General features: G+C 47.2%; 1 long non-coding RNA gene across 1 annotated transcript; it reads left to right on the top strand.

Moving 5' to 3' along the window:
* The first annotated feature begins 1,047 nt into the window (after positions 1-1,047).
* Positions 1,048-24,318, top strand: LOC308187314. The gene is made up of 2 exons (XR_013944602.1): positions 1,048-1,970; positions 23,674-24,318. It is a non-coding gene; the product is annotated as an uncharacterized lncRNA (long non-coding RNA).
* Positions 24,319-25,408: the final 1,090 nt, after the last annotated feature.

Genomic DNA, 25,408 nt, shown 5'->3' with positions numbered 1-25,408 from the left:
ATAGTATTCCTGTCCATGAGGTGGATAGGGTTGGGTGGGTTAGTTGTAGGGTTGGCAGGTGCAGGGTGCCAATTTTCACGTATAGGTGTATGATTGTGATTAGCAGGGGTAGAGAGCTTACTGGCGTGTAGAATAGCAGGTAGATGCCAGCGCTTAGGCGTTCTGGTTGGTTCCCCCATCGGGTGATTAAGATTAGGGTGGGAATGAGGGTTGCTTCAAATGAGATGTAAAATAGTGCTAGTTCTGTGGTGGAAAAGGCTAGTAGGATGAATGGCTGGACTGCGACTAAGGTTGAGATAAAGATTCGTTTGCGTTGTAGGGGTTCTTGTTGCAGGTGGTTTTGGCTTGCTATGATTATGAGTGGGAGTAGTCAGCAGGATAGTACTAGGAGGGGGGATGAGATTTGGTCAATTCCTGTTCAGTTGGATAAAAATTTGTAGGGGTAGTAGGTTGGGATTAATCACTGTAGGCTTAGGGCAGCGATTAGGAGGCTGTATAAGGTGGTGTTAGTCCATAGAAATTTTGGTGGAGACAGCAGGGCTGTTGGAAGAAGTATGATTGTGGGTAGGATGATTTTTAGCATTGCAGGAGGTTTAGGTTGTGTAGATGGTCGGAGCCATGTGTGCGGGTGGAGGCTACTAGGATGGCCAGGCCTGTGCCCGCCTCACACGCTGAGAAGGTTAGCATGAGAATTGGTACCATGGTGAATGAGGAGACTTGGTTTTCGATGGATCATATTGATAGGCCTACGAATATCGATAATATTATGCTTTCAAGGCATAGTAGGGCGGATACTAGGTGGGTTCGGTGGAAGGCTAGTCCTAGTCCGCTGAAAATGAAGGCTGAGTAGAAGCTTAAATGTAGGGGCGACATAAAAAAGTTACAGGGTTGGCTGTAATCTGCTGGGTCGAAACCAGCTATCTTTTTGGTTAGACTAACTTTCTGTTATTCTGCTCATTCTAGGCCCCCTTGAATTCACTCGTAGGCCAGTCCGAGTGTTAGGAGAAGGAGGATCACTACAGTTCAGGTGAGGGTCATTAGGGGGGATTGGAGTTGGACGGCTCATGGCAGGGGGAGTAGGAGGGCGATTTCTAGGTCGAATAGGACGAACAGGATGGCTACTGAGGAAGAATCGGACTGAGAATGGTAATCGAGCAGATCCAAGTGGGTCGAATCCACATTCGTACGGTGAGAGTTTCTCTGAGTCGGGGTTTATTTGGGCGAGTCAGAAGTTTAATGCGGTTAGGGCGGCGCTTAGGATGGATGATAGGGCGAATATGAACATGAGTGCGTTCATTGCTCTCCTCTGGGTTTATACCAGATTCTAGAGATTGGAAGTCAATTGTAATTAATATACTAGAAGAGCAAGATCCTCATCAGTAGATGGTTATGTAGAGGAATAGTCAGATGACGTCTACGAAGTGTCAGTATCAGGCTGCTGCCTCGAATCCGAAGTGGTGGTCTGATGTAAAGTGGAACTTGATCAGTCGGAAGAGGCAGACGGTCAGGAAGGAGGATCCGATGATTACGTGGAGTCCGTGGAATCCAGTGGCAACGAAGAAGGTAGATCCGTAGACGTTATCGGCGATTGAGAATGGGGCTTCGTGGTATTCTATTGCTTGTAGGGCTGTGAAGTAGAATCCCAGGAGGATCGTTAGGGTTAGGGCGTGGATGGCGTGTTTTCGGTTTCCTTCTGTGATGCTGTGATGGGCTCACGTTACGGTAACGCCTGAGGCTAGTAGGATGGCTGTGTTTAGTAGGGGGACTTCTATCGGGTTGAGTGGTTTAATTCCTGTTGGGGGTCATTGGCCTCCTAGTTCTGGGGTTGGGGCCAGGCTCGAGTGGAAGAACGCTCAGAAGAACCCTAAGAAGAAGAATGCTTCGGATGTGATGAAAAGGATTATGCCGTATCGTAGGCCTTTTTGGACTGTGGGAGTGTGATGGCCTTGGAAGGTGCTTTCTCGTACAATGTCTCGTCATCATTGGAGTATTACTAGGAGTATTGAGATGAGGCCTAGGGTTAGTAGTATGGATGAGTTGTAGTGGAATCACATGATTAATCCTGAGGTTGTGAGTAGGGCGGCGGCTGCCCCGAAGATTGGTCAAGGGCTTGGGTCAACTATGTGGTATGAGTGTGCTTGGTGTGCCATTAGATGTTTTCTTGTAAGTATAGGCTTAGAAGGAGCACGAAGACGTAGGCCTGGATTATGGCTACTGCTACTTCTAGGATGGTTAGGAGTAGTAGGATGATTATTGTTAGGATGGATACTGCAGGAAGGGTGGGTACTAATGCAATGGAGGCTGTAGAGATGAGTTGGATGAGTAAGTGTCTTGCTGTAAGGTTGGCTGTAAGGCGGACTCCGAGGGCTAGGGGGCGGATTAGTAGGCTGGTTGTTTCGATCAGGATTAGTGCGGGGATTAGGGGTGTAGGGGTACCTTCGGGTAATAGGTGGGCTAAAGAGGCTGATGGTTGGTTTCGTAGGCCTGTTAGTAGTGTGGCGAGCCATAGTGGGAAGGCTAGGGCTATGTTCATAGATAGTTGGGTGGTTGGGGTGAATGTATATGGAAGGAGGCCTAGAAGGTTGATTGTAAGAAGTATGATTATTAGGGATGTAAATATTATGGCTCATTTGTGGCCATTTTTGTTGAGTGGGACTATTAGTTGTTTTGTGATTAGGTGAAGGAGTCATGTTTGGATAGTAGAAAGGCGGTTGTTGATTCATCGGTTGTTTGGGGACGGGAATAGTAGGGCTGGGAAGAGTAGGGATAGTAGGATTAAGGGGATGCCGAATAGATTGGGGCTGGAAAATTGGTCAAAGAAGCTTAGGTTCATGGTCAGGATCATGGTGTGGGTTTGGTAGTGAGGGAGGTCTTATTTGATGGGGGGTTGGTTGTGGTGAAGGCTAGTAGTTTTGGTTGGATGAGGAGTGCTAGGGTTAATCAGGTTATAATTATGATTGAAAATCATGGTGCGGGGTTAAGCTGTGGCATATCATTAAGGAGGGGGAAGTCCCTCTTTGGCTAGCTTAAAAGGCTAGTGCTGTTGCATAGCTTCTTAATGATTAGGATGATGATAGAAGGGACGATCAGGCCTCGAAATGTGGGAGTGGGGTTGATTCTACTACAATGGGTATGTAGCTGTGATTAGCCCCGCAAATTTCTGAGCATTGTCCGTAAAAAATCCCAGGCCGGGTGGTAATGAATGAAGTTTGGTTTAGTCGGCCTGGGATTGCGTCTGTTTTAACTCCGAGCGTTGGGACTGCTCAGGAGTGGAGTACGTCTCCTGCAGTAATGATCACGCGGATGGGGGATTCTATTGGGATAACTACGCGGTGGTCAACTTCTAGCAGTCGGAAGTGGCCGTTGGGTAAGTCTGGGGTGGGCACTATGTAGGAGTCGAATGATAGGTCTTTGAAGTCTGTGTATTCGTAGCTTCAGTATCATTGGTGGTCGATGGCTTTTAGGGTGAGGTCTGGTTCGTCGATTTTGTCCATTATGTAGAGGATTTGTAGGGATGGGAGGGCGAGGAGTACCAGGACGATAGCAGGTAGGATTGTCCAGATCAGCTCTACTTCTTGGGCGTCTACAGCATTGGACGAGAGTTTTTCTGTTAGTATGTGGGCTAAAAGGTAGAGAACTAGGCTGCAGATAGCTAGGGCAACGATTAGGGCGTGGTCGTGGAATTCAACGAGTTCTTCTATGATGGGTGATGAGGCGTCTTGGAATCCTAGTTGGGAGTGGTTGGCCACATGAGATGTACAGGATTTTTACCTGTGATTTAGTCTTGACAAGGCTATGTAATTGGTTTACTAACGTCTCATAAGAAAGAAGCATGAGCGGTTAATGCAGTTGGCTTGAAACCAGCATGTGAGGGTTCGATTCCTTCCTTTCTTGTACTTGGACGAAGGCCGGTTCCTCGAAAGTATGGTATGGGGGAGGGCAGCCGTGGATTCATTCAACGTTTGTGGTAGTTAGTTCTGGTTGTAGGACTTTTCGTTTGGCCGGAAAGGCTTCTCAGATGATGAATATTAGTATGATTACGGCTACTATTGAGATTAGGGAGCCGATGGAGGAAATGGTGTTTCATAGTGTGTAGGCGTCGGGATAGTCCGAGTATCGTCGGGGTATTCCTGCTAGGCCTAGGAAGTGCTGGGGGAAGAACGTTAGGTTTACTCCTGTAAATATTACCCCGAAGTGGGCTTTTGCTCATGTTTGGTGTAGGGTAAACCCAGTGAGTAGTGGGAATCAGTGAGTAAATCCTGCTAGAGGCCATCCTAGTATAGGTAGAAGGTAAGTAAGGCCAATTTGGGGCTGTAAACTAGGATGATGGCGATTCAGCCTAAGTGGGAGATGGACGAGAAGGCTAGGATTTTGCGTGTTTGTGTTTGGTTCAGTCCTATTCAGCCTCCTAGTGCTGTTGAGGCTAGGGCCATGGCGGTGAGTAGAGCTGGGTCGAGGGATTTGGATGTTAGTAGGAGCAGGGTTAGTGGGGGGAATTTTATGAGGGTCGAGAGTAGCAGGGCTGTTATTAGTGGCGATCCTTGTAGTACTTCTGGGAATCAGAAGTGAAATGGCACTAGGCCCAGTTTAATAGCGATTGCTGCTGTCGGTAGTAGACAGGAGGTTGGGTGGTTTATTTGTGTGATGTCTCATTGGCCAGTGACTCAGGCATTGGTTATGCTAGAGAATAGGACCAGGGCGGAAGCAGCTGCTTGGGTTAGGAAGTATTTCGTTGCGGCTTCTACTGCTCGTGGGTGGTGGGATTTGGCAATTAGGGGAATGATGGCTAGTGTGTTGATCTCCAGTCCTGTCCAGGCCAGAACTCAGTGGTTGCTGGAAATTGTGATTGTGGTGCCCAAGATGAGGCTGAAGGTTATGATTGGGGTCGCGTAAGGGTTCATTAGTAGAGGAGGGGGTTAAACCATCATTTTCGGGGTATGGGCCCGATAGCTTGATTAGCTGACTCTACTAGAAAATAATATAAGGGAAGTATGGAGAATTTTGATTTCTCTTGTGTGGGTTCAATTCCTACTTTTCTAAGGTCAACAGGAAATGAGAGGGCTGTTATACCTCTATGTTCACTTTATCATAGTGACCCTTTGTAGTTCAGGCACATTTCCTTATGTAAGGAGGTAGGCCTGCATAGCAGATAGGTATGCTGATGTGTCAGAGGCACAGAGCTAGTGTGAGGGGTAGGAAGTTTTTTCATAGTAGGTGCATTAGTTGGTCATATCGGAATCGTGGGTATGAAGCTCGGACCCATAAGAAACCAGAAGATAGTAGGAGGACTTTTGTGGCTAGGATGACGGGGAATAGTTCTGTGGGTGGCCCTAGGGCGCTTGGGTTTAGGAATATGATGGCTGTAAGTGTATTTATTAGCATAATGTTCGCATATTCAGCTAGGAAGAATAAGGCGAAGGGTCCTGCGGCGTATTCAACGTTAAACCCTGAGACTAGCTCAGATTCACCCTCTGTGAGGTCAAAAGGAGCTCGGTTTGTCTCTGCTAGGGTGGATACGTATCATATTATTGCTAGGGGTCATGAGGAGAAAATGAAGTATAGAGGCTCCTGTGCGACGGCAAAGGAGCTGAGTGTGTAGCTTCCGCTTAGTATGATTATTGATAGCAGGATTATGGCCAGTGTCACTTCGTATGAAATGGTCTGTGCTACTGCCCGTAGGGCTCCGATTAGTGCGTATTTTGAGTTCGAGGCTCAGCCTGATCATAGGACTGAGTAGACGGCTAGGCTTGACATGGCTATTAGGAAGAGAACTCCGAGGTTTAGATCTGCTAGGGGAAATGGGAGTGGTAGTGGTGCTCAAGTGGTGAGGGCTAGGACAAGGGCTAGTATTGGTATCAGAATGAATAGAAGTGGGGAAGAGGTAGAGGGTCGGATGGGCTCTTTGGTAAATAGTTTCAGTCCGTCCGCAAATGGTTGAAGTAGGCCAAAAGGCCCGACAACGTTAGGGCCTTTGCGGGATTGTATGTAGCTTAGGATTTTCCGTTCTACTAGGGTTAGGAAGGCTACGGCAATCAGGATTGGGATGATGTACAGGAGGGATATAACGAGGCAGCTTAGTGTTGTTATTTGAATCATGGGTGAAGCTAGGGAGAGGATTTGAACCTCTGGGGAAAGGGCTTAAGCCTTCTGCACTTGCCGGGCTCTGCCACTCTAGCTGGTCCTTTTCTAGGATTGAAAGTGGTGGGGGAAGGCCCTCTTCACGGTTTAGTTGGTTTCACTGCTTAGAGGGGGGGGGGGGGCGTGCTTGTGGTATTGGCCCCACTTTCCCGGTCCTTTCGTACTGGGGAGAGTGTGTCATAGATAGAAACCGACCTGGATTGCTCCGGTCTGAACTCAGATCACGTAGGACTGTTAATCGTTGAACAAACGAACCCTTAATAGCGGCTGCACCATTAGGATGTCCTGATCCAACATCGAGGTCGTAAACCCCCCTGTCGATATGGGCTCTTGAGGGGGATTGCGCTGTTATCCCTGGGGTAGCTTGGTCCATTAATCAATTATATTGGGTCTGGTCACTGTTAGCACTTTGAGGGGTAGCTCTAGGTAAAGAGGTATGGTCTTGTTTTTGGAGGATTTGTTCTCCTCCAAGGTCGCCCCAACCGAAAAATATCGACCAGGCTCTGCGATGGTAGTGGCCCCAGTGGGGTTGATTGAGGATTCGCGGTGGTCGTTGATTTTTAAGTTCCACAGGGTCTTCTCGTCTTATGTTCACATCCCCGCTTTTGCACGGGGAGATCAATTTCACTGATTATCTGTGAGAGACAGTTAAGACCTCGTTTAGCCATTCATACAAGTCTCGATTTATGGGACAATTGATTGCGCTACCTTTGCACGGTTAGGATACCGCGGCCGTTAAACCTAAGTCACCGGGCAGGCATCACCTTCAATACTTGTTTAATTTGCTGAAGGCTATGTTTTTGGTAAACAGTCGGGCCTTATTAATTTGCCGAGTTCCTTTCACAGATTTTAATCGCTCTTATAGGCGCTCCTGAGTCGGGTTAACAGGGTTAGTTAATACGTGGTCTTGTAGGGGTTTTTGTATCTGTCTAGGTCTGTTAATAATGTTTCTATGTAAGCTTGCGCCGTTAGAGGGGTGTGGCCCTGAGTTACTTATTTTAGCATTAATTCTCCTATATTCATAGGTTGACCTGTTTGTGATAAGGGAATCATCTTATTTTGGTATTTTTAGGTGGTGGAGCTTTGACGCACTCTTTTTTGATGGCTGCTTTAGGGCCCACGGTAGGATCAGTAGTAAGAATTATCCGCTAGTCGAGGTTGTGTCCTTTTTTAATGGAGCTGTCCCTCCATTAAATAGCTCTTAATCATCTCATTAGGGTTCAGGATGTCCGGTAGGGAGGATTAAGGGGGAACTTAGATTCGTTTCACAGGTAACCAGCTATCACCCAGCTCGGTTGGCTTTTCACCTCTACTGACAAGTCATCCCACTCTTTTGCAACAGAGACGGGTTCGCTCTCTTTAACTGCTTGAAAGTAGCTCGCTTGGGTTTCGGGGGGGCAAACTTTAGTTCACTTTGCTTGGTTGTTCTCGCTAAACCATGATGCAAAAGGTACAAGGGTTGATCTTTGCTGTCTGTCGCTTTGATTGTTTCACTGCTATTTCATCTTTCCCTTACGGTACTGGGGTCTCTATCGCGTCTAAGTGTCTTTTCTATCGCCTATACTAAGACTGTAAAATGCTTTAGTTTAATTAGTTTAGTAAATTCTTTAGTTTTGGTGTACTATTTGTGTGGTTGAGCTAGAGGGGGGGCTTCAAGACGATCCAGTCTAGTAGATATCTTTCAGGTGTAAGCTGAGTGCTTTGGTGTTATAGCTACGTCTTGATATTCTAAGTACACCTTCCGGTACACTTACCTTGTTACGACTTACCTCATCTTCAGCGTATTTATGGTATTAGTTATGTGGGATGTGGCTTTTGAGGAGGGTGACGGGCGGTATGTACGTGCCCCAGGGCCGGCTTAAAGTAGGCTCTATTGTCCCACTTTACTGCTAAATCCGCCTTCCAGAAGTGGTTTCACGCTTCTTTCCGTGTGCCCTATGAATAGGGAATGTAGCCCATTTCTTCCACTCCATAGGCTATACCTTGACCTGTCTTATTAGCGGGGTGCTATTGTGTCCACTGTTGTGCTCTCATTCGAGGTGGGCTGGCGACGGCGGTATGTAGGCTGTGTTGGCAAGGGGTGGTTGGGTTAATCGGGGATTATCGATTGTAGAACAGGCTCCTCTAGGTGGGTTTGGGGCACCGCCAAGTCCTTAGAGTTTTAAGCGTTTGTGCTCGTAGTTCTCTGGCGGATACTTCGGTAAAGTAAGTATCAAGATTTAGGGCCAGGCATAGTGGGGTATCTAATCCCAGTTTGGGCCCTGGCTTTCGTGGGTTTAAATCAGTCGTTAGTTCCTAAGATCATCTTAATGGTGTGTTTAGGTGCATCTTGGGCTTATGACAGCTCAGTTGCATTTTGATCTTAGTTAGCTAGGATAGGCATTTTACCACTCTTTACGCCGTGTCAATAGGACGGTTGATTTGGGTTTCTTGTATGACCGCGGTGGCTGGCACAAGATTTACCAACCCTTGAAGTTAGGCTGTTGCTATAACTAAGTCAAGTTTGCACTCATTGCTTAATGTTAATTACTGCTGAATACCCGTGGGGGCGTGGCTTAGCGAGGCGTCTTGGGCTACTACTTGGGTGTGCCTGATACCCGCTCCTCAAGGCCTGTATGGGGGTAGGTGGTCGAGGGCGTTTACACTGGGGCGCGGATACTTGCATGTATATATTTAGCAAAAACCAACCGTAAGGTTAGGACTAAGTCTTTTGTCCGCAGGCATGTTTTATGCCATCTTGGCAACTTCAGTGCCATGCTTTGTGTTAAGCTATGTGGACGGGGGTGTGGTTAGCTGATAGTTGAGTGGTGAGTGAGAGTGAAGTATATGAAATTATTGCTTGTGTTTACTATTTTTAGTACTGGAGTTTCTCTAATAAGTTTAAGTTATTTTGTATGTGTTTGTGTGTATATATACATCGTTCCGATGATGTCATGGAAGGGATGATTAATGGAGTTTTAGAGGTAGTTTGCTGGGATTGGGCGATGAAGGTTTATGCTACATGGTGGTTAGCGAAAGTTTACTGGTTTAGTTTGTGAAGCGCAGGGGTTGCGCTTAATGATTTGTTGTTTTGTGCTATGTCCAACGAGCATTCATCCAATAGCCCCATTTAACCCGGAGGGTGGAGGTAACATTAACTGAATGTGGTCAAAGTGCATCAGTGTCAGGATGATTCCCCATATACGCCAACCGTCTCATCGAGGGACCCTTGAAATATCGGATAGGCCGTGAGGCAGGTGTGTCCAGGCTTAGATTGTGGGACCCCCGAGATCACTGGGAATAGCCACCTGTGAGGTAACCCCGGAAAAAATAAGAGGAACCAGAGGCGCCAAAAAGCTGGAACATGCCGCGATTACGCATTGAGAAGGTGAAAGTACTCACAGATGCCACTTTGAAGGGCAAGGAGGGGTGAGTGAACCCAATGGATGGCCCTGACCGAGGAACCAGAGGCGCAAAAATGTGAGGAGGGCGAGGGGTTTAGGGGGAACGTATGGGCCTGAAGCTAGTCATACCGGACATTATGTGCAACGGGTTGCTGATTTCACGTGAGGAGTACGATTAATAAATCCGTCTGATACGAACTGCATGAGATATGTGGTGGAGAGTTGTTGTTGGAGCATGTCCTGTGAGCATTCATTAAAATGGGGTCTTGTTATGCGCTTGAGTGGAGTTGTATTGGGTGTTGTGGGGTATGGTCCTAGAACATTCATGCCGGGTGGTTTGGTAGGAGTGTGTTTAAGGGTTTAATGGCCGTGTACATGTATGGGTTTAGCACCTGCTTATAAGATAGTCCGTATATAATGTATATTACTGGTACTATAGTATGTATGTATATGGGGTATATAAATTTATGCACGAATATGCATAACCAAATACCCCCGCCTCGGGGGGGGAGGGGGGGGGGGGTTAAGCATAATGGCATAGATGGGGTAGAATTATTGGGGGCTTGCGGTTAGTTCCTGTAGTTGAGAACAATGGCGGCTTTTCGAGCCGCAGGCCTCGGGTAGTGTCCGGGCAGGAATAATGACTTATTTTATGTTTTTTTTAGGGATTTGCTTTGCGGTGGGTGTTTTGGGTGTGGCGTCGAATCCTTCGCTGTATTATGGGGTTGTTGGTTTGGTGTTAGCGTCTGTGGCGGGGTGCGGGTGGTTGCTGGGCCTTGGGGTTTCGTTCGTGGCTTTAGTGCTGTTTATGGTGTATTTGGGGGGTATGCTGGTGGTGTTTGTTTATTCAGTAGCTTTAGCAGCGGAGCCTTTCCCTGGGGCTTGGGGGGATTGACGGGTGATTGGATGTGCAGTAGCGTTTGTGGCAATTGTTTTTGGGGGGTTGGTGTTTGGGGGGTTTATGGGGGCTTGGAAGTTCGGGGTTTCTACTGTGAATAATGTTGGGGTGTTTGTTGTTCGGTCGGATTTTAGTGGAGTTTCCATGTTTTATTCACATGGGGCAGGGATGTTTTTAGTGGCGGGTTGGGGGCTGTTGTTGACTTTGTTTGTTGTATTGGAGCTTGTGCGGGGGATGTCGCGGGGTGCTATTCGGGCGGTTTAGGGGTTAGGGTCAGAGAATAGTTTATTGAAAATGCCAGCTTTGGGAGCTGGAGATAAAGGTTTGAGTCCTTTTTTTCTGAGTTTGGGGTACTCTAAGAAGTGGTAAGTCTTCAATCTTTGGTTTACAAGACCAATGTTTTTATAAACTATTAGAGTATTTAGCAGTTGAGTATTTTGTTTTCTAGGGCGCTTGCGGCGGGGAGGAGAAATAGGAGGATAGTGAAGTAGGCGATTGAAGCGAGCTGGCCGATGATGATGAATGGGTGTTCGACGGGTTGGCTTCCTACTCATGTTAGGACGAGGAGGTCGGCGACTAGTACTCAGAATAGGAGCTGGGAGAGTGGTCGGAATGTTATTGCTCGTTGTTTTGATTTGTGCAGGAATGGGATTAGGAATAGGATCAGTACGGAGGCGGCCAGTGCTAATACGCCTCCTAGTTTATTTGGGATTGAACGTAGGATGGCGTAGGCGAGTAGGAAGTATCATTCTGGCTTGATGTGTGGTGGGGTTACTAGTGGGTTTGCTGGGGTGAAGTTTTCTGGGTCTCCCAGGAGGTTAACCGCTCATGCTTCTTTCTTATGAGACGTTAGTAAACCAATTACATAGCCTTGTCAAGACTAAATCACAGGTAAAAATCCTGTACATCTCATGTGGCCAACCACTCCCAACTAGGATTCCAAGACGCCTCATCACCCATCATAGAAGAACTCGTTGAATTCCACGACCACGCCCTAATCGTTGCCCTAGCTATCTGCAGCCTAGTTCTCTACCTTTTAGCCCACATACTAACAGAAAAACTCTCGTCCAATGCTGTAGACGCCCAAGAAGTAGAGCTGATCTGGACAATCCTACCTGCTATCGTCCTGGTACTCCTCGCCCTCCCATCCCTACAAATCCTCTACATAATGGACGAAATCGACGAACCAGACCTCACCCTAAAAGCCATCGGCCACCAATGATACTGAAGCTACGAATACACAGACTTCAAAGACCTATCATTCGACTCCTACATAGTGCCCACCCCAGACTTACCCAACGGCCACTTCCGACTGCTAGAAGTTGACCACCGCGTAGTTATCCCAATAGAATCCCCCATCCGCATGATCATTACTGCAGGAGACGTACTCCACTCCTGAGCAGTCCCAACGCTCGGAGTTAAAACAGACGCAATCCCAGGCCGACTAAACCAAACTTCATTCATTACCACCCGGCCTGGGATTTTTTACGGACAATGCTCAGAAATTTGCGGGGCTAATCACAGCTACATACCCATTGTAGTAGAATCAACCCCACTCCCACATTTCGAGGCCTGATCGTCCCTTCTATCATCATCCTAATCATTAAGAAGCTATGCAACAGCACTAGCCTTTTAAGCTAGCCAAAGAGGGACTTCCCCCTCCTTAATGATATGCCACAGCTTAACCCCGCACCATGATTTTCAATCATAATTATAACCTGATTAACCCTAGCACTCCTCATCCAACCAAAACTACTAGCCTTCACCACAACCAACCCCCCATCAAATAAGACCTCCCTCACTACCAAACCCACACCATGATCCTGACCATGAACCTAAGCTTCTTTGACCAATTTTCCAGCCCCAATCTATTTGGCATCCCCTTAATCCTACTATCCCTACTCTTCCCAGCCCTACTATTCCCGTCCCCAAACAACCGATGAATCAACAACCGCCTTTCTACTATCCAAACATGACTCCTTCACCTAATCACAAAACAACTAATAGTCCCACTCAACAAAAATGGCCACAAATGAGCCATAATATTTACATCCCTAATAATCATACTTCTTACAATCAACCTTCTAGGCCTCCTTCCATATACATTCACCCCAACCACCCAACTATCTATGAACATAGCCCTAGCCTTCCCACTATGGCTCGCCACACTACTAACAGGCATGTTTAACCATGTACGTGCCCCAGGGCCGGCTTAAAGTAGGCTCTATTGTCCCACTTTACTGCTAAATCCGCCTTCCAGAAGTGGTTTCACGCTTCTTTCCGTGTGCCCTATGAATAGGGAATGTAGCCCATTTCTTCCACTCCATAGGCTATACCTTGACCTGTCTTATTAGCGGGGTGCTATTGTGTCCACTGTTGTGCTCTCATTCGAGGTGGGCTGGCGACGGCGGTATGTAGGCTGTGTTGGCAAGGGGTGGTTGGGTTAATCGGGGATTATCGATTGTAGAACAGGCTCCTCTAGGTGGGTTTGGGGCACCGCCAAGTCCTTAGAGTTTTAAGCGTTTGTGCTCGTAGTTCTCTGGCGGATACTTCGGTAAAGTAAGTATCAAGATTTAGGGCCAGGCATAGTGGGGTATCTAATCCCAGTTTGGGCCCTGGCTTTCGTGGGTTTAAATCAGTCGTTAGTTCCTAAGATCATCTTAATGGTGTGTTTAGGTGCATCTTGGGCTTATGACAGCTTAGTTGCATTTTGATCTTAGTTAGCTAGGATAGGCATTTTACCACTCTTTACGCCGTGTCAATAGGACGGTTGATTTGGGTTTCTTGTATGACCGCGGTGGCTGGCACAAGATTTACCAACCCTTGAAGTTAGGCTGTTGCTATAACTAAGTCAAGTTTGCACTCATTGCTTAATGTTAATTACTGCTGAATACCCGTGGGGGCGTGGCTTAGCGAGGCGTCTTGGGCTACTACTTGGGTGTGCCTGATACCCGCTCCTCAAGGCCTGTATGGGGGTAGGTGGTCGAGGGCGTTTACACTGGGGCGCGGATACTTGCATGTATATATTTAGCAAAAACCAACCGTAAGGTTAGGACTAAGTCTTTTGTCCGCAGGCATGTTTTATGCCATCTTGGCAACTTCAGTGCCATGCTTTGTGTTAAGCTATGTGGACGGGGGTGTGGTTAGCTGATAGTTGAGTGGTGAGTGAGAGTGAAGTATATGAAATTATTGCTTGTGTTTACTATTTTTAGTACTGGAGTTTCTCTAAGTCCTAGGACTAGGAGGAAATGGTGTTTCATAGTGTGTAGGCGTCGGGATAGTCCGAGTATCGTCGGGGTATTCCTGCTAGGCCTAGGAAGTGCTGGGGGAAGAACGTTAGGTTTACTCCTGTAAATATTACCCCGAAGTGGGCTTTTGCTCATGTTTGGTGTAGGGTAAACCCAGTGAGTAGTGGGAATCAGTGAGTAAATCCTGCTAGAATGGCAAAGACGGCGCCTATGGATAGGACGTAGTGGAAGTGGGCAACTACGTAGTACGTGTCGTGCAGGGCGATGTCTAGGGAAGAGTTTGCAAGAACGATTCCTGTTAATCCTCCGATGGTAAATAGGAAGATAAATCCTAGAGCTCATAGTATTGGGGGGGGTCTCATTTGATTGTTCCTCCGTGCAGGGTGGCTAGTCAGCTAAATACTTTGATTCCGGTAGGGATGGCAATGATTATAGTGGCTGATGTAAAGTAGGCTCGGGTATCAACGTCTATTCCTACTGTAAACATGTGGTGAGCTCAGACGATGAATCCTAGGAAGCCGATGGATAGTATGGCTCAGACTATTCCCATGTAGCCGAAGGGCTCCTTTTTGCCTGAGTAGTACGTGACTACGTGTGAGATGATTCCGAACCCCGGTAGGATCAGAATATAGACTTCTGGGTGTCCGAAGAATCAGAATAGGTGTTGGTACAGGATTGGGTCTCCTCCTCCAGCGGGGTCGAAGAATGTGGTGTTTAGGTTTCGATCAGTTAGTAATATTGTAATACCGGCGGCGAGTACGGGGAGTGATAGAAGGAGTAGGATGGCGGTAATTAGTACGGATCAGACAAATAGTGGGGTTTGGTATTGTGAGAGTGCGGGGGGTTTTATGTTGATGGCTGTGGTGATAAAGTTGATGGCCCCAAGGATGGAGGAGATACCGGCTAAGTGGAGTGAGAAGATAGCCAGGTCTACTGAAGCTCCGGCGTGGGCAAGGTCACCTGCTAGGGGAGGGTAGACAGTTCAGCCTGTGCCGGCGCCAGCTTCTACAGTGGATGAGGCTAGTAGGAGGAGGAATGATGGGGGGAGGAGTCAAAAGCTTATGTTGTTTATTCGCGGGAATGCTATGTCGGGGGCACCGATTATGAGGGGGACTAATCAGTTGCCGAATCCTCCGATCATGATGGGTATGACTATAAAGAAGCTTATTACAAAGGCGTGAGCGGTAACGATTTCATTGTAAATTTGGTCGTCGCCTAGGAGAGTTCCTGGTTGTCCTAGTTCTGCGCGGATTAATAGGCTGAGTGCGGTGCCGACTATTCCTGCTCATGCCCCGAAGATGAGGTACAGGGTGCCAATATCCTTATGGTTAGTGGAAAATAGTCATCGGTTGATGAAGGTGACGGGTAAGATGGCTGAGTGTTGAAGCGTTAGGCTGTAGTCCTTTTTACAGAGGTTTAATTCCTCTTCTTATCGGCTCTGTAGTGAAATTCATGTTGAGTTGCAAGCTCATCGATGCGCACTAGGGTGCGTCAGGGTCTTTGTAGGCAGAAGCCAATTGGTTTAGGCATTTAGCTGTTAACTAGAGTTTTGTGGGATCGAAGCCCATCTGTCTAGGGAGGCTTTAGCTTAATTAAAGCGTCTGACTTGCATTCAGAAGATACAGGTTAATATTCTGTAAGTCTTAATGTGCAGAAACTAAGAGGGTTTAACTCTTATTTAAGGCTTTGAAGGCCTTCGGTTTGGGGTGTTATCCTAAGTTTCTAGACAATGGCATGTATTATTGGGGACAGGGGAAGTAAGAGGATTGATAGTGAGGCAAGGACCGCAGTAGGTGTGCTTGGGGCTTTGCTAGTGTATCATTGTTTTATGTGGTTAGAGGAGTTGGGGGGAAGGGTAATTGTTGAGTGGTATGCGAGGCGTAGGTAGAAGAAGAGGCTGAGCAGTGATAGCATGGCAATTGCCATGGCTGCTGGTGTTATTTCCTGTTTAGTTAGTTCTTGGATGATAAGTCACTTTGGTATAAAGCCTGTTAATGGGGGGAGGCCTGCCAGGGATAAAAGTACTAGTATTAGGGTGGCGTTTAGCACTGGGGTTTTTGTTCATGAGGTTGTGATCATGGATAGGTTAAGGGCTTTGATTTTGTTAAGGGCTAGGAATACGGCTGATGTTATGATTGTGTATAGGTAGAAGGTAAGTAAGGCCAATTTGGGGCTGTAAACTAGGATGATGGCGATTCAGCCTAAGTGGGAGATGGACGAGAAGGCTAGGATTTTGCGTGTTTGTGTTTGGTTCAGTCCTATTCAGCCTCCTAGTGCTGTTGAGGCTAGGGCCATGGCGGTGAGTAGAGCTGGGTCGAGGGATTTGGATGTTAGTAGGAGCAGGGTTAGTGGGGGGAATTTTATGAGGGTCGAGAGTAGCAGGGCTGTTATTAGTGGCGATCCTTGTAGTACTTCTGGGAATCAGAAGTGAAATGGCACTAGGCCCAGTTTAATAGCGATTGCTGCTGTCGGTAGTAGACAGGAGGTTGGGTGGTTTATTTGTGTGATGTCTCATTGGCCAGTGACTCAGGCATTGGTTATGCTAGAGAATAGGACCAGGGCGGAAGCAGCTGCTTGGGTTAGGAAGTATTTCGTTGCGGCTTCTACTGCTCGTGGGTGGTGGGATTTGGCAATTAGGGGAATGATGGCTAGTGTGTTGATCTCCAGTCCTGTCCAGGCCAGAACTCAGTGGTTGCTGGAAATTGTGATTGTGGTGCCCAAGATGAGGCTGAAGGTTATGATTGGGGTCGCGTAAGGGTTCATTAGTAGAGGAGGGGGTTAAACCATCATTTTCGGGGTATGGGCCCGATAGCTTGATTAGCTGACTCTACTAGAAAATAATATAAGGGAAGTATGGAGAATTTTGATTTCTCTTGTGTGGGTTCAATTCCTACTTTTCTAAGGTCAACAGGAAATGAGAGGGCTGTTATACCTCTATGTTCACTTTATCATAGTGACCCTTTGTAGTTCAGGCACATTTCCTTATGTAAGGAGGTAGGCCTGCATAGCAGATAGGTATGCTGATGTGTCAGAGGCACAGAGCTAGTGTGAGGGGTAGGAAGTTTTTTCATAGTAGGTGCATTAGTTGGTCATATCGGAATCGTGGGTATGAAGCTCGGACCCATAAGAAACCAGAAGATAGTAGGAGGACTTTTGTGGCTAGGATGACGGGGAATAGTTCTGTGGGTGGCCCTAGGGCGCTTGGGTTTAGGAATATGATGGCTGTAAGTGTATTTATTAGCATAATGTTCGCATATTCAGCTAGGAAGAATAAGGCGAAGGGTCCTGCGGCGTATTCAACGTTAAACCCTGAGACTAGCTCAGATTCACCCTCTGTGAGGTCAAAAGGAGCTCGGTTTGTCTCTGCTAGGGTGGATACGTATCATATTATTGCTAGGGGTCATGAGGAGAAAATGAAGTATAGAGGCTCCTGTGCGACGGCAAAGGAGCTGAGTGTGTAGCTTCCGCTTAGTATGATTATTGATAGCAGGATTATGGCCAGTGTCACTTCGTATGAAATGGTCTGTGCTACTGCCCGTAGGGCTCCGATTAGTGCGTATTTTGAGTTCGAGGCTCAGCCTGATCATAGGACTGAGTAGACGGCTAGGCTTGACATGGCTATTAGGAAGAGAACTCCGAGGTTTAGATCTGCTAGGGGAAATGGGAGTGGTAGTGGTGCTCAAGTGGTGAGGGCTAGGACAAGGGCTAGTATTGGTATCAGAATGAATAGAAGTGGGGAAGAGGTAGAGGGTCGGATGGGCTCTTTGGTAAATAGTTTCAGTCCGTCCGCAAATGGTTGAAGTAGGCCAAAAGGCCCGACAACGTTAGGGCCTTTGCGGGATTGTATGTAGCTTAGGATTTTCCGTTCTACTAGGGTTAGGAAGGCTACGGCAATCAGGATTGGGATGATGTACAGGAGGGATATAACGAGGCAGCTTAGTGTTGTTATTTGAATCATGGGTGAAGCTAGGGAGAGGATTTGAACCTCTGGGGAAAGGGCTTAAGCCTTCTGCACTTGCCGGGCTCTGCCACTCTAGCTGGTCCTTTTCTAGGATTGAAAGTGGTGGGGGAAGGCCCTCTTCACGGTTTAGTTGGTTTCACTGCTTAGAGGGGGGGGGGGGGGCGTGCTTGTGGTATTGGCCCCACTTTCCCGGTCCTTTCGTACTGGGGAGAGTGTGTCATAGATAGAAACCGACCTGGATTGCTCCGGTCTGAACTCAGATCACGTAGGACTGTTAATCGTTGAACAAACGAACCCTTAATAGCGGCTGCACCATTAGGATGTCCTGATCCAACATCGAGGTCGTAAACCCCCCTGTCGATATGGGCTCTTGAGGGGGATTGCGCTGTTATCCCTGGGGTAGCTTGGTCCATTAATCAATTATATTGGGTCTGGTCACTGTTAGCACTTTGAGGGGTAGCTCTAGGTAAAGAGGTATGGTCTTGTTTTTGGAGGATTTGTTCTCCTCCAAGGTCGCCCCAACCGAAAAATATCGACCAGGCTCTGCGATGGTAGTGGCCCCAGTGGGGTTGATTGAGGATTCGCGGTGGTCGTTGATTTTTAAGTTCCACAGGGTCTTCTCGTCTTATGTTCACATCCCCGCTTTTGCACGGGGAGATCAATTTCACTGATTATCTGTGAGAGACAGTTAAGACCTCGTTTAGCCATTCATACAAGTCTCGATTTATGGGACAATTGATTGCGCTACCTTTGCACGGTTAGGATACCGCGGCCGTTAAACCTAAGTCACCGGGCAGGCATCACCTTCAATACTTGTTTAATTTGCTGAAGGCTATGTTTTTGGTAAACAGTCGGGCCTTATTAATTTGCCGAGTTCCTTTCACAGATTTTAATCGCTCTTATAGGCGCTCCTGAGTCGGGTTAACAGGGTTAGTTAATACGTGGTCTTGTAGGGGTTTTTGTATCTGTCTAGGTCTGTTAATAATGTTTCTATGTAAGCTTGCGCCGTTAGAGGGGTGTGGCCCTGAGTTACTTATTTTAGCATTAATTCTCCTATATTCATAGGTTGACCTGTTTGTGATAAGGGAATCATCTTATTTTGGTATTTTTAGGTGGTGGAGCTTTGACGCACTCTTTTTTGATGGCTGCTTTAGGGCCCACGGTAGGATCAGTAGTAAGAATTATCCGCTAGTCGAGGTTGTGTCCTTTTTTAATGGAGCTGTCCCTCCATTAAATAGCTCTTAATCATCTCATTAGGGTTCAGGATGTCCGGTAGGGAGGATTAAGGGGGAACTTAGATTCGTTTCACAGGTAACCAGCTATCACCCAGCTCGGTTGGCTTTTCACCTCTACTGACAAGTCATCCCACTCTTTTGCAACAGAGACGGGTTCGCTCTCTTTAACTGCTTGAAAGTAGCTCGCTTGGGTTTCGGGGGGGCAAACTTTAGTTCACTTTGCTTGGTTGTTCTCGCTAAACCATGATGCAAAAGGTACAAGGGTTGATCTTTGCTGTCTGTCGCTTTGATTGTTTCACTGCTATTTCATCTTTCCCTTACGGTACTGGGGTCTCTATCGCGTCTAAGTGTCTTTTCTATCGCCTATACTAAGACTGTAAAATGCTTTAGTTTAATTAGTTTAGTAAATTCTTTAGTTTTGGTGTACTATTTGTGTGGTTGAGCTAGAGGGGGGGCTTCAAGACGATCCGGTCTAGTAGATATCTTTCAGGTGTAAGCTGAGTGCTTTGGTGTTATAGCTACGTCTTGATATTCTAAGTACACCTTCCGGTACACTTACCTTGTTACGACTTACCTCATCTTCAGCGTATTTATGGTATTAGTTATGTGGGATGTGGCTTTTGAGGAGGGTGACGGGCGGTATGTACGTGCCCCAGGGCCGGCTTAAAGTAGGCTCTATTGTCCCACTTTACTGCTAAATCCGCCTTCCAGAAGTGGTTTCACGCTTCTTTCCGTGTGCTCTATGAATAGGGAATGTAGCCCATTTCTTCCACTCCATAGGCTATACCTTGACCTGTCTTATTAGCGGGGTGCTATTGTGTCCACTGTTGTGCTCTCATTCGAGGTGGGCTGGCGACGGCGGTATGTAGGCTGTGTTGGCAAGGGGTGGTTGGGTTAATCGGGGATTATCGATTGTAGAACAGGCTCCTCTAGGTGGGTTTGGGGCACCGCCAAGTCCTTAGAGTTTTAAGCGTTTGTGCTCGTAGTTCTCTGGCGGATACTTCGGTAAAGTAAGTATCAAGATTTAGGGCCAGGCATAGTGGGGTATCTAATCCCAGTTTGGGCCCTGGCTTTCGTGGGTTTAAATCAGTCGTTAGTTCCTAAGATCATCTTAATGGTGTGTTTAGGTGCATCTTGGGCTTATGACAGCTCAGTTGCATTTTGATCTTAGTTAGCTAGGATAGGCATTTTACCACTCTTTACGCCGTGTCAATAGGACGGTTGATTTGGGTTTCTTGTATGACCGCGGTGGCTGGCACAAGATTTACCAACCCTTGAAGTTAGGCTGTTGCTATAACTAAGTCAAGTTTGCACTCATTGCTTAATGTTAATTACTGCTGAATACCCGTGGGGGCGTGGCTTAGCGAGGCGTCTTGGGCTACTACTTGGGTGTGCCTGATACCCGCTCCTCAAGGCCTGTATGGGGGTAGGTGGTCGAGGGCGTTTACACTGGGGCGCGGATACTTGCATGTATATATTTAGCAAAAACCAACCGTAAGGTTAGGACTAAGTCTTTTGTCCGCAGGCATGTTTTATGCCATCTTGGCAACTTCAGTGCCATGCTTTGTGTTAAGCTATGTGGACGGGGGTGTGGTTAGCTGATAGTTGAGTGGTGAGTGAGAGTGAAGTATATGAAATTATTGCTTGTGTTTACTATTTTTAGTACTGGAGTTTCTCTAAGTCCTAGGACTAGGAGGAAATGGTGTTTCATAGTGTGTAGGCGTCGGGATAGTCCGAGTATCGTCGGGGTATTCCTGCTAGGCCTAGGAAGTGCTGGGGGAAGAACGTTAGGTTTACTCCTGTAAATATTACCCCGAAGTGGGCTTTTGCTCATGTTTGGTGTAGGGTAAACCCAGTGAGTAGTGGGAATCAGTGAGTAAATCCTGCTAGAATGGCAAAGACGGCGCCTATGGATAGGACGTAGTGGAAGTGGACACTATTTGTCTGATCCGTACTAATTACCGCCATCCTACTCCTTCTATCACTCCCCGTACTCGCCGCCGGTATTACAATATTACTAACTGATCGAAACCTAAACACCACATTCTTCGACCCCGCTGGAGGAGGAGACCCAATCCTGTACCAACACCTATTCTGATTCTTCGGACACCCAGAAGTCTATATTCTGATCCTACCGGGGTTCGGAATCATCTCACACGTAGTCACGTACTACTCAGGCAAAAAGGAGCCCTTCGGCTACATGGGAATAGTCTGAGCCATACTATCCATCGGCTTCCTAGGATTCATCGTCTGAGCTCACCACATGTTTACAGTAGGAATAGACGTTGATACCCGAGCCTACTTTACATCAGCCACTATAATCATTGCCATCCCTACCGGAATCAAAGTATTTAGCTGACTAGCCACCCTGCACGGAGGAACAATCAAATGAGACCCCCCCAATACTATGAGCTCTAGGATTTATCTTCCTATTTACCATTGGAGGATTAACAGGAATCGTTCTTGCAAACTCTTCCCTAGACATCGCCCTGCACGACACGTACTACGTAGTTGCCCACTTCCACTACGTCCTATCCATAGGCGCCGTCTTTGCCATTCTAGCAGGATTTACTCACTGATTCCCACTACTCACTGGGTTTACCCTACACCAAACATGAGCAAAAGCCCACTTCGGGGTAATATTTACAGGAGTAAACCTAACGTTCTTCCCCCAGCACTTCCTAGGCCTAGCAGGAATACCCCGACGATACTCGGACTATCCCGACGCCTACACACTATGAAACACCATTTCCTCCATCGGCTCCCTAATCTCAATAGTAGCCGTAATCATACTAATATTCATCATCTGAGAAGCCTTTTCGGCCAAACGAAAAGTCCTACAACCAGAACTAACTACCACAAACGTTGAATGAATCCACGGCTGCCCTCCCCCATACCATACTTTCGAGGAACCGGCCTTCGTCCAAGTACAAGAAAGGAAGGAATCGAACCCTCACATGCTGGTTTCAAGCCAACTGCATTAACCGCTCATGCTTCTTTCTTATGAGACGTTAGTAAACCAATTACATAGCCTTGTCAAGACTAAATCACAGGTAAAAATCCTGTACATCTCATGTGGCCAACCACTCCCAACTAGGATTCCAAGACGCCTCATCACCCATCATAGAAGAACTCGTTGAATTCCACGACCACGCCCTAATCGTTGCCCTAGCTATCTGCAGCCTAGTTCTCTACCTTTTAGCCCACATACTAACAGAAAAACTCTCGTCCAATGCTGTAGACGCCCAAGAAGTAGAGCTGATCTGGACAATCCTACCTGCTATCGTCCTGGTACTCCTCGCCCTCCCATCCCTACAAATCCTCTACATAATGGACAAAATCGATGAACCAGACCTCACCCTAAAAGCCATCGACCACCAATGATACTGAAGCTACGAATACACAGACTTCAAAGACCTATCATTCGACTCCTACATAGTGCCCACCCCAGACTTACCCAACGGCCACTTCCGACTGCTAGAAGTTGACCACCGCGTAGTTATCCCAATAGAATCCCCCATCCGCGTGATCATTACTGCAGGAGACGTACTCCACTCCTGAGCAGTCCCAACGCTCGGAGTTAAAACAGACGCAATCCCAGGCCGACTAAACCAAACTTCATTCATTACCACCCGGCCTGGGATTTTTTACGGACAATGCTCAGAAATTTGCGGGGCTAATCACAGCTACATACCCATTGTAGTAGAATCAACCCCACTCCCACATTTCGAGGCCTGATCGTCCCTTCTATCATCATCCTAATCATTAAGAAGCTATGCAACAGCACTAGCCTTTTAAGCTAGCCAAAGAGGGACTTCCCCCTCCTTAATGATATGCCACAGCTTAACCCCGCACCATGATTTTCAATCATAATTATAACCTGATTAACCCTAGCACTCCTCATCCAACCAAAACTACTAGCCTTCACCACAACCAACCCCCCATCAAATAAGACCTCCCTCACTACCAAACCCACACCATGATCCTGACCATGAACCTAAGCTTCTTTGACCAATTTTCCAGCCCCAATCTATTTGGCATCCCCTTAATCCTACTATCCCTACTCTTCCCAGCCCTACTATTCCCGTCCCCAAACAACCGATGAATCAACAACCGCCTTTCTACTATCCAAACATGACTCCTTCACCTAATCACAAAACAACTAATAGTCCCACTCAACAAAAATGGCCACAAATGAGCCATAATATTTACATCCCTAATAATCATACTTCTTACAATCAACCTTCTAGGCCTCCTTCCATATACATTCACCCCAACCACCCAACTATCTATGAACATAGCCCTAGCCTTCCCACTATGGCTCGCCACACTACTAACAGGCCTACGAAACCAACCATCAGCCTCTTTAGCCCACCTATTACCCGAAGGTACCCCTACACCCCTAATCCCCGCACTAATCCTGATCGAAACAACCAGCCTACTAATCCGCCCCCTAGCCCTCGGAGTCCGCCTTACAGCCAACCTTACAGCAGGACACTTACTCATCCAACTCATCTCTACAGCCTCCATTGCATTAATACCCACCCTTCCTGCAGTATCCATCCTAACAATAATCATCCTACTACTCCTAACCATCCTAGAAGTAGCAGTAGCCATAATCCAGGCCTACGTCTTCGTGCTCCTTCTAAGCCTATACTTACAAGAAAACATCTAATGGCACACCAAGCACACTCATACCACATAGTTGACCCAAGCCCTTGACCAATCTTCGGGGCAGCCGCCGCCCTACTCACAACCTCAGGATTAATCATGTGATTCCACTACAACTCATCCATACTACTAACCCTAGGCCTCATCTCAATACTCCTAGTAATACTCCAATGATGACGAGACATTGTACGAGAAAGCACCTTCCAAGGCCATCACACTCCCACAGTCCAAAAAGGCCTACGATACGGCATAATCCTTTTCATCACATCCGAAGCATTCTTCTTCTTAGGGTTCTTCTGAGCGTTCTTCCACTCGAGCCTGGCCCCAACCCCAGAACTAGGAGGCCAATGACCCCCAACAGGAATTAAACCACTCAACCCGATAGAAGTCCCCCTACTAAACACAGCCATCCTACTAGCCTCAGGCGTTACCGTAACGTGAGCCCATCACAGCATCACAGAAGGAAACCGAAAACACGCCATCCACGCCCTAACCCTAACGATCCTCCTGGGATTCTACTTCACAGCCCTACAAGCAATAGAATACCACGAAGCCCCATTCTCAATCGCCGATAGCGTCTACGGATCTACCTTCTTCGTTGCCACTGGATTCCACGGACTCCACGTAATCATCGGATCCTCCTTCCTGACCGTCTGCCTCTTCCGACTGATCAAGTTCCACTTTACATTAGACCACCACTTCGGATTCGAGGCAGCAGCCTGATACTGACACTTCGTAGACGTCATCTGACTATTCCTCTACATAACCATCTACTGATGAGGATCTTGCTCTTCTAGTATATTAATTACAATTGACTTCCAATCTCTAGAATCTGGTATAAACCCAGAGGAGAGCAATGAACGCACTCATGTTCATATTCGCCCTATCATCAATCCTAAGCGCCGCCCTAACCGCATTAAACTTCTGACTCGCCCAAATAAACCCCGACTCAGAGAAACTCTCACCGTACGAATGTGGATTCGACCCACTTGGATCTGCTCGATTACCATTCTCAGTCCGATTCTTCCTCAGTAGCCATCCTGTTCGTCCTATTCGACCTAGAAATCGCCCTCCTACTCCCCCTGCCATGAGCCGTCCAACTCCAATCCCCCCTAATGACCCTCACCTGAACTGTAGTGATCCTCCTTCTCCTAACACTCGGACTGGCCTACGAGTGAATTCAAGGGGGCCTAGAATGAGCAGAATAACAGAAAGTTAGTCTAACCAAAAAGATAGCTGGTTTCGACCCAGCAGATTACAGCCAACCCTGTAACTTTCTTATGTCGCCCCTACATTTAAGCTTCTACTCAGCCTTCATTTTCAGCGGACTAGGGCTAGCCTTCCACCGAACCCACCTAGTATCCGCCCTACTATGCCTTGAAAGCATAATATTATCGATATTCGTAGGCCTATCAATATGATCCATCGAAAACCAAGTCTCCTCATTCACCATGGTACCAATTCTCATGCTAACCTTCTCAGCGTGTGAGGCGGGCACAGGCCTGGCCATCCTAGTAGCCTCCACCCGCACACATGGCTCTGACCATCTACACAACCTAAACCTCCTGCAATGCTAAAAATCATCCTACCCACAATCATACTTCTTCCAACAGCCCTGCTGTCTCCACCAAAATTTCTATGGACTAACACCACCTTATACAGCCTCCTAATCGCTGCCCTAAGCCTACAGTGATTAATCCCAACCTACTACCCCTACAAATTTTTATCCAACTGAACAGGAATTGACCAAATCTCATCCCCCCTCCTAGTACTATCCTGCTGACTACTCCCACTCATAATCATAGCAAGCCAAAACCACCTGCAACAAGAACCCCTACAACGCAAACGAATCTTTATCTCAACCTTAGTCGCAG

Source organism: Anser brachyrhynchus (genome assembly GCF_964034855.1).
Source record: "Anser brachyrhynchus genome assembly, contig: SCAFFOLD_54, whole genome shotgun sequence".
Classification (NCBI taxonomy): Eukaryota; Metazoa; Chordata; class Aves; order Anseriformes; family Anatidae; genus Anser; species Anser brachyrhynchus.
Note: the sequence above shows the minus strand (reverse complement) of the source record. Positions and strands in the feature narration are given on the sequence as shown.